Genomic DNA, 9,984 nt, shown 5'->3' on the forward strand with positions numbered 1-9,984 from the left:
GCCTGTTTGTAGGCACTGTAGGGGCCTTTTTAACTGATAAAACTAGAAAAAAAAATGCAGATCATTCTTCATGTGCATTATTTCACAGAGCAGAGCTGACAGGAGGAGCTATATTAATTTCACCACTGCTGATTTGAATGTCAGTTGAACATCTGTAGGACCAGTCCTGGATCTGTCATCTGCAACCTCCTCATTTTGAGACAGATTGAAGCTTGAACTTACATCTCAAGCCAAATTTTATACCTGGTTCCTATTGGGACTGTAAATGTGCATTCATTTCCCAGGCTTGCAGCTTAGATCCCAGACTAACAGCTTCAACACGCAACTGGATTCAGATGTGGGCTTCTTCCTGATGTCCTCCAGCCTATTTATTTCAGTGGGCCGAATATCTGCCTATTTACTCATTTGTCTTTACCAGGTGCTAAATCAAAAGTATCATAAGCTACTCATTATACATTCTCAGAGTATAACCTGGCCACCTTTTTCTTTTTCTTGTAAAAAATTGCTCGATCTACATTTTTCCTTACATTGCATGCTTTCTATGAGTAGCAGCAGTGCTGCAGAACCCGGCACATCCCTCCTCCCACTCCTCACCATATAACTCCTATTATCGGTAATGGGAACTAGGCATGTACATGAAAATGAAAGCAGATCCCTTAGCGTAAACTTTTTGACAGAAGTGTTCGTAACAACTTTTCAAAAAAACATGTCTCGTTTATTTTCCCCTTTCTTCCTCCTAGCTTTATGTCAGTCATCAATCGAACAGGAGACAACTCATTTCATTTCTCTGACACACCATGATGGACTTGTGTTACAACCCTGACTTATTTTGAGAACTTCAATTTCTCAAGCTGAAAGCCTGAATGTCCCATGCTTGGAAGGGCTATTGATCTGATGTAGATGGACAGCTCAAGAGGAACTGATACATTCCTTACAGCAATTTTTTTCTGACCACTACATAATGTAGACTTTCTGGTTGTTTGTTGACATCTAAAAACTTTGATTCTGTGATTTAACTGATACTCTTTTGCTGTTTTTTACTCAATATTTGCCTGTACTATTTGATGTAGGAGTTACTTATTATCTACCACCTAGAATGGAAAAGCTGGTTCACTGTGATAAAATATAAGAATTCACAAGGCGGCAGGAACCTATAAATGCACATCACAATAGGACAGCTGCAAATGTGGGCCACTTCCAGATCCTAATCCTTCACAGTTCCTTTCAGAAAATGTAATGTAGCCACGGAACAGGTCTGGATACACGCTCCCTGCCTCAGACAGGAAGGACCAGCCACTGCAGCAAGCACAGAGCAGGTTGTGTTAGGGCACTGATGGAATAAAAGCTCCCACACCAATTTAATCAAGCAGGCTAATTTTGCTTCAAAGCAGGATAAATTCCAGATATCTGTGTGTCCTCCTTTATGGGTTTTCCCAGTCTCTGCCTCGGCTCTCCCGTGCTTCTGCGTGGACAGCAGGTACCTGTCAAGCAGGGGGACATCACAGAGATAGCAGAGCCCCAGCACCACGCCAGCAGGAACAGCCTCTTGGCTGTCTGCAGATCACAGGAAACAATTCATTCCACTCTTAATGATTTACATAATTTCTTTGGACTCACTCCTGGCTTACGAGGTTTTCTGCTTTTTGTATTCTAGCTCAGAGAACTAAATGAGAGTCTTTCAAAATCTGGGGGGCTGCTCCTCCACTGGGGTAGCCCTATGTGAAAGAATTAGCACATGTTAATACCAACCCAGAATCAGGCCCTGAGTTTCATTATCAGCCTTGCCTTTAAAGAAGGACCTCCTCCTATAGGACTAATTTAGAGCAATGAAAATTAAACTGCATCTCATCTAATAGTCAAAAAGATCTGCAGAAATTGTCCTCGTTTAAATACCAATTCAACTCTTTCTGTCACAGCAGGCTAGTGTATCCATTTTTTCTTCTAAAAGCCAAATACTATTCAAACAAAACAGTCACTTCCATGTTAATTATATGAAACCAGAAAAAAAAAAAAAAAGGAAAAAGGGAAAGAAAAAAGCGACATGAAAAAAAGAAAACAAAATCAAAAACAAAAGGATATTAAAGCATTTTATGAGAACCTAGATTGTGCAACTGAAGCATGATGTGGTCTTAGACCTTTACTTTGTGCACAGAGCCAGACTTTATTCTTTGATTTGGTGCATAGGATCACAGTTTATTATGATTATAATGGTTATAATTTTGTTGACATTTGAAAGAAATAAGGAAGGAATAAGCAATAGAGGTAAATGAGGTTGTTGCAGAAAAAGGCATCTGTGAATCTGTGCTTCAGCTGATGGGAAGAGAGTATTAGCACCGCAGAGTGCTTGCAGTTTTGGTCTCCTGCTAAAGAAAAAGCAAACGACTTTCCCCAACCCCAAAATCCATGTTATCATTGGGCTATTTACTTGAGTTAAATTCCCGGTGAATTAAGAACAAAGACTTTCAGGCTCTTGGGGTATTAAAAGCAAGTATATTTTTTATCAGAATTGCCTGCTCGGAAGTGATAGGGTCAGGTTCTCTGTCAGTTTAACCCCTGGCATCAGCAGACCACGGCTGCCACTGTCTGCTTAACACTGAGGAGGGATCTCTGCTGCAGGATGGAAGATCCCAAAGAGTATGCAGCAGCCACCCACTGAGCGCTCCTTCCATCCTGAGCTGGGAACATTTCTCAGCAGAAACAAGCTAAGGGGACAACAAAGCTTTGGAAGACTGATTCAGTGCAGGCTTCCCAAACTTTTTTTTTTTCCTTTTTTTTTTTTTTTTCACAGCATGACCTATATTTAAATAACTCTCCAGTTGCTGTTCCATCACAAAACTACCATCTCACGCACAAAATCCCACATAGTATCTGTCACTGGCACCTCAGAGGAGCAAAGTATTTGCAGAGAGCTCAGTATTTCCCATTAATAACCTCTTTCCTCTTGCTCTGGAAGATACCACAGGGCTTGGGTCAAGGCAGATTTCTGATTCCCATGTGCAAAGGCCAGAAACATCCCTCCCAGCTGTTCAGGCCATAAGTATGGTCACCTCTCCTCCAGGAAGCTTGGAAAAAATCTTTTTTCCCCACGGAGAAGCAGTAATGCTCCAGCTTTCCCTTCCAGAGGCCCATTTCCCAGCTCCTTCCCACCCAGCACTTGGTATCCCAGGTCTCTGAGGTGATGGCAGGGTGAAGGGGACCACAGCAGGAGCCATCCCTCCACACTATGGAAAATGCAAAAAAATAAAAAAAAATCAAATAAATGTTTGTGGAAATTCCCATTTGAAACCTCTACTTGAACAAAAAGCATAACAGCTTGCATGAAGTACAGCGCTGTGACTCTTGCTGTTAATGCTCCCAATGACATCATTGTTTTCCAAATCACAAAGTGCAGAAGACTGGTTAGGGAAGCTGAAGAGCAGGAGCTGAAGGCAGCGAGAGTCTGGAAGGATGTTAGAAGCAAAAGATGTTTCTTTGGATTGTCTTTCTTATTTTTCTAATTCCTTTATGTACGTGGGTTAGGTTTTTTGGCACATGTCACTGCAGTAATGTCCAGATAATTAAAACCTTAAATAACATCAGACCTACCTCAGATCACTGTGTAACTTTGCTATTACCATTCCTGTTCACACACTCCTTAGTACTGTTATTTTTGTGTGCACAGTCAGTCTCAGAGCTTTCAACCAAAATGGTTTTTCAAGTAAATACTGAGCAGTGAGGCACAAAAAGCATTACCAAAATGCAAATGTATAACAGCCATTGCATTTTCAGTCTGCACTTCACATAAATACAAGGTGCTTTTGTCAAGATTTCTGTTTTAGAAATCCACGCTGTTTACTGCCCATGCGCTCCAAGGGCTCTTTCTTCCCTTTAGGCATGAGGACGCTCGAGGAAGACTGGCGAGTTGCTTTTCCAGGTGCTGGAATAGTGCAAAGCAATTGAACCATGTTCATGGATGGGGGCCATCTAACTAACTCACATGGCCAATGGTGTGTTTTCCTTCTTGGCAGTGGTTTTGTTCCAGGTGGAATAGTCTTTCATCCCCATAAAGGAAACTCTTGCATGTCTCACTCTCAGGTAATGGCCTACAACCACCCAGCTGCAATAAAACATGGAACTTTTATGCATACATTGTATGCATACAGACATACACGCATACATCGCTCTCTAGCACCACACACACAAATGCTGCACACTAAGTTAATTGAAGAAAAAATAAGGACATTTTTTCCTGTTCTGTTAATGCCAGAAAACCCCAACATAGCTGCAGGAGAGAGCAGAGCATTTTTACAACACAGACGCTCCAGACCAGGTTCCAGCTGTCGGAATTTTATGTCCTTGAGATACTTCTGGAATAACAAAGTGTCATGCACGTCCCTGCCAGTACACGAGATCAGCACATGAGATCAGACGTACAGATGTTGCCTCCACATCCACCCACTGGCATCTTATTATCAGTTTCGTTAGTATCCTCCACCCATTTTCAGCCAACTAGGAAGTCAGGAGTTGTAATTTGTGAGAATGAGCTGTATAGCAACCATTTATCTGAAAAACAAACCTCTGCTGGCAAAAACTTAGGAAGCAAATAAGAATCTTATGGAGGTTTTCTGTCTTGGCACATGTAGGTAACTAATGGGGAACTGCGAATGCACAGCCCCGTGAGCAGTGCTACCTCTTAAAGGTGAACAGAGGGATGTGGATCAGAACTGGACACACAAAAATTGCCTTTAATTGGCTGGCAATTTTTTTTTTTATTATTTTTTTAAGGAATGTCATAGCACCTGATTTTTTTCACCTTTATTCCCTTCCTTTGCTAAGAAATGAGACGTTGAGTGTAAATGCAGGCTTGTGGAGGCTGCTGGGGGAAATAGCCTTGCTGTGGTGACATGGTGAAGCCCTGCCTGCTCCCTGAAGGTGAAGGACACGGTGAACCCCTGCCTGCTCCCTGAAGAACCAGCGCTGCCCACTGTCGGGACAGCCAGAGCCTTCGTTAGGAACTGATGGGCATTAATTACAAGGGTCAGGAAGGAGCTCCCACGATATCTCAGGCCCTTGCTGAATTTCCAGCATCGCTACTATTTGTGCTTGTTTAACGTGGCAATCTTATCAGCGCCGTGCACAGCTCAGAAAGTTCTGCAGAGGGAAACGAGCTCAGGAGGAACGGCTGAGTCAAGATAAGTGTTGTATTGTTAATTACTCCACTAATAAATCCAGGAAGAAGGTGGGTTTGGATTCACTGCTGTACAGGCTGGTATTCTGGCAGCTGGGGAAAGACATCTGCTGAGCCCAGGCCTGCGCTGTCTGTGTGTATGATCACACCTTTCTAATGAGCATCTTAAAGCGCTTCCCGAGCAGAGAGAACTCGGCCTCGTGCTCTTCCCCTCTCACAGCGCCAGGTACCCAGAGGTGAAGCAGCTCGGAGGAGCCCCGAGCTGGGTCTGGCCAGGCTGAGCCCTAGGGGGGGTCCAGTCCCCGTGGGGTCCCCGTGCTGTGGTGGCAGCACACGGACCGACCCCTGCGCTCCCCGAAGGAGGTAGGACAGGAATTTGCCTGTTATGTTTTTTCCTTCTTTGCTGCAATTATGATTCCTTGCTTAAGTTTCCAGCCTTTAATTGGGCTGGAAAATTACAGTCATGGCACAGGGGGAGAAAGAAAAAAAATAATAAAATCCCAGCTACTCTGCCTGACCGAGACGTCTGTTTTCATTTACTGCACCGTGCTCCTGAGATTTTTTTTGTTAAGTAGACTAGAATAGGGATATCTTGAATTAAAAAGATGTTCTGACCTTCTTGGCTGCTCTGCCTCTCCCTGTGCATAGCGAGGTGCCCAAGACGGCCTCTGCAGGGGAGTTTGGCCCGGGTAACGTTGTGTGGGAGGTGATATAAATAGGTAAAAGCCTCACTCATGGGATACAAGCTTATTTCTACATACACCTTCCTCAGTGGCACACAGTGGCACATAATTTCTTTGGCTCCTTCTTGCCAGAGAGGCCCACTCACAAGTTTTCTGTTGAACACAGCTATTAGCACTGCATTGCGTTCCCAGGAAAAAAGTGCCACTGACAAGAAAACCACTTTGGTTTCTGTTGCACAACATGGGAATCCAAGCAAGCACCGTACTTTTTTAATCAAGTCCTCTAGCACAATTAAGCAAAGTTTGGAGGGTTAAAAAAAGTGGGTTTTCTCACAACTGCCTCCCTTCTAACCAGAGCAGAGTTCGAACACTTATAAAGATCAAGCTCACTGTTACCTGGAATTCAAAGACCATTCACCTGATGGCAAAGAAGGAGGATAATTTAGCTAAAATCCCCCCAAAAGTTGTGGGTGGGCGAGGCCAGGGGAGGTCGGGAATCAGTTCACACAAAGCATTATAGAGCAACTCAGTGCAGTTCTACTTCAGAAGGACTGAAGTGCATCACCAAGGCAGAGCTGAATTCAGCAAAACGCAGCCTGAGACAGCTGTACAGTGGGCAGCTCTTTCCAAAAGCAGCTCAGAAAATCAGACTTTCAATTCCAGTTCGGTTATAGATAATTTAAGGTTAAAATCAATCATAATAGAATCTCCCATTTTCTTCTCAGAATCTTTCTCTTTTTCATTTCTCATTAAGTTCTAAGAACATAACACTTTAGAAAGTAAATCCTGTAGCGTGCGACGTGCAAAGGTTTTGACTATTTACAAGCTCTTAAACATAACAGTGAGGTTTTAGCACCTAAGCAGGTGCTCAGCTCTTTGCAGGACAGTGCCCACCAGTTAAATGTCTGTCTGTTGTTTGATAGTGCTAGCTGGACATGCTTAATGCCAAATCAGTCTCTCACTTACAGCCATGGACTTTTTTGACTTCAGATGACTGTGTACAATCTATGAACATTGACTGGTTTCTATAGTTAATTTTATCCTATAAAATTACAGCTATCTATTAATATTCACGGGCAGTATTCTGTCAGCTGAAGCCAAAAGGATTCCATGGTTACAACCTAAGTCTACAAATACATTACTTTATATATCCCATTATACCTTAAAATACATAGGCCACATATATAAGCTGATTTTCTATTCCAAAAGTGAAAAGCCATTCACTGCCCCTTTTCTCATTTTAGAAAATCACTAGGCAAGCTTGATGACTGATAGATTTTGCTCATTAACACACGTTTTGTACAGCAGCAAGTGTGAAGTATACATTCCAATCCACCAGGAAGACTGAACCATATTCTTAAAGAAATCCAAGATATTTATACTCTTGGGTTGAGGTCTACAGTGGCAGAGCTTTATGCATTGCACTCCAGCAAGCACCACAGTGGTAACTCTGTGAGACATCAGAATTTTTGTGAACATCTTTCCAAGGAGCAAATTGTGCCAATGCCAGAAAGAATTTATCTCCTTGGTCCTTTGGCAGACAATTGAGCCCTGGGAACACCCCCGTTCAAAACTTTCACCTAAACAATCAAACCAGCGCTGTTATTCTTCCCTTTCATCATCATTATGTTCACCCTTAGTTAGGAGAAAATGCAGTTCAGTACTGTGAGATCCCATGAAATTATGAACCCCTGCCTTTGAGCTGAAAAACCAAGGAGGCATTCATTTATTTTCAATCAGAGGCCATTGATAATCACCTGTGTTTTAGTATTTGTTTAGTGTACTGAAGACAGACAAAGTTCATACTAAAGTGCCAGCACAGTCTTCCATTAATCTACAGCTCAGTCCCTTAAAGGAGGAAGTAACAACTCTGTAATGATAAGGCTCGTGGCAGCAGCCAGAGCGCTTGAAGGTCTGTTCTTGTAAAGAAAATTTTTCAATTAGTTAAAGAAGCCAGGAGCATCGGCTTTCAAAAAAAGAGTTTCCTTATGAATCTTTGATCTCTCTTACTGTACCATGTTTCTCATGAAAGACAGTTATAGTGGCACTGTTTAAATAACATCTACAAAACAGTTCAATTTGCAAATCAGTAGGATTATAGTTTCCTTTATAATCTTTATTTAAATGAGGTAGTGTGAATGAGCTGTTAAATTAAGGGCTTGTCTATGAGAGTGTCCAACTAGAAGAGGCCAATACTTGAGAATAACAGGGAAAAAAAATACACCACAGTTCATGCTAACCAAAAGCTGGAAAAGGCTAATTTGAAATGCTTGGTCTCACTTTTGGTTCAAGAATCTGAAAACCAAATTCAGGTTGGTTACTCACACTCTTAACTACCTGTAATCCATGCTGTTATTTTAGGATGCTGTAGTTTATCACACTTGAATAGAAATACCAACTTCTGGGCATGCCAGAAGCTGGGCACGACCAGTCCCAGATGTGCTGGAGACCTACGTGCTACCCCAGAGCACAGTTACACAGCCAGTCCTTGCTGCATGTACATGGTGTTGCAGGTCTCCTGCTCAGGCTGTTCACCCCCGTGCATGTTCCCCACAACCTGCTTCATCCAGCTACAAAGGCAACAAAATCCACCAGGGAGGCATGGGTGCGAGATAGCCCTCTCAGAGTCCAGAGGCTGCTGTAAAATAGGGTGAAGGAAAGTCGTGTTTTGAGCCTGGAGCTGAGGGCAGGAGGAACAAGGACCAGAAAGGCAGACCTTGGAGAGAGGAGGAGAAAAGATGACCCTTGTCTCACCCTCAGTCCCCTCCTCAGCTGGAATTAGTTTCCTATTGCCCTGATCTCCTTTCCAAGAGATGTCCCTTAAGCCCTGCTGTTTCCTCACCAGGGCCAAAGACTTTGTGTTTAAATGTTGCTGAATTACATAATCGTTGTTTCATTTTCGGGGTGGATAAATAGGAGTTTTAACTTCCTTGACATGCTCCTTGGTGTCATCAATGTTTTCCAGTACTCTTGTGGTTGCTAAAGTGAGCACAAAGAGGTCCCGAGCACCCGGTCAGTGGCACAAACGCCTGGTGGTGTTCCTTGGCAGAGGCAGCACAAAGCTCTCATTCAGCATCTATGAGATCAGGCTTATATTTTTTTATGGCAAGTGCCAGTTAAGCATAGATGTAGGATGTTTCAGCATTTATGATAAAAATATACCAGAACATAACCGCATATTTCATAATGAAAAAATTGCATCTTGAAAGCATTTTTGACAGGGTTCCACTTTAGAAGTTAATGGCAACATCAGAGGTACAGAAGTCCTAGAATAAATGGAAAATTGGCTCCAAATATTAAAGACAGAGAGCAAGAAACCAAGAAAAGCATAGTCATAGATGGATGATACTGCTTTGGCAGGAAAGGTAAACAGTGAGGAAACATACCGCCAGATGCAAAAAGACTTAGATCATTAAAAGGGAAAGAGATGAAAAAACCATTCAACACAAATAAATTAGAACAGTATCACCAATATTGTCTGTCAGCATTTCTGTTATAAATCCTGGTTCACAGGAGTGTATTCCACATCTGAAAAAAATATCTCCCAAATGGAACTTGGCATGCCAGATATCTGGCCAGGATTAGCGTGTCTTTGGTCTTTACTAAGTTTTGAGAGACATGAATGGAAATTTAATTTGGATTCACAATGATTCAGCTCAGATGCACCAGTTTGTGCTACCTGAAGTTAGAAGAAGCTCTCAGTATTTTTTTTTCTCTTCTATTAAGAACAAATAGATGAACTATTAGAATTTAATATTGGATACCTTAAATTTTATAACACTATTTTTTCAAAGTTGTTCAACAGCCTTTGATACAAAAAATGGAACAAGAGAGAACTGATAATGCCTTATCTGCATGTAACTCATCTTTGAAAGGAAAGGCTGGCTGTATAATTCTTAAACTACCAACAGTATAACATATCCTAATCAGAACTTAACTAAATACAGAATTATCTATGAGCCCAGAACAATCTCGAATAAACATGAAGTAGTAATTTTCAGTAAACATGTTTACTGCTTTATAAGAAAAACTAATGGTTTAAGGAAAATAATAATAATAAAAAAATGAATAAATAAAAGGATGATTTAATCCTTTAACCACTGAACTCACCCTGGCAACAATCTGGTCCATATC

The 9,984-nt window shown here is 41.9% G+C and overlaps 1 long non-coding RNA gene across 1 annotated transcript in view; it reads right to left on the reverse strand.

Moving 5' to 3' along the window:
• LOC106041018 (uncharacterized) overlaps positions 1 to 9,984 on the reverse strand; it is a 271,322-nt gene that overhangs the window by 72,626 nt on the left and 188,712 nt on the right. The gene's annotated exons all lie outside the window — the stretch shown is intronic.

The sequence above is a fragment of the Anser cygnoides genome, chromosome 6, assembly GCF_040182565.1.
Source record: "Anser cygnoides isolate HZ-2024a breed goose chromosome 6, Taihu_goose_T2T_genome, whole genome shotgun sequence".
Taxonomy (NCBI): Eukaryota; Metazoa; Chordata; class Aves; order Anseriformes; family Anatidae; genus Anser; species Anser cygnoides.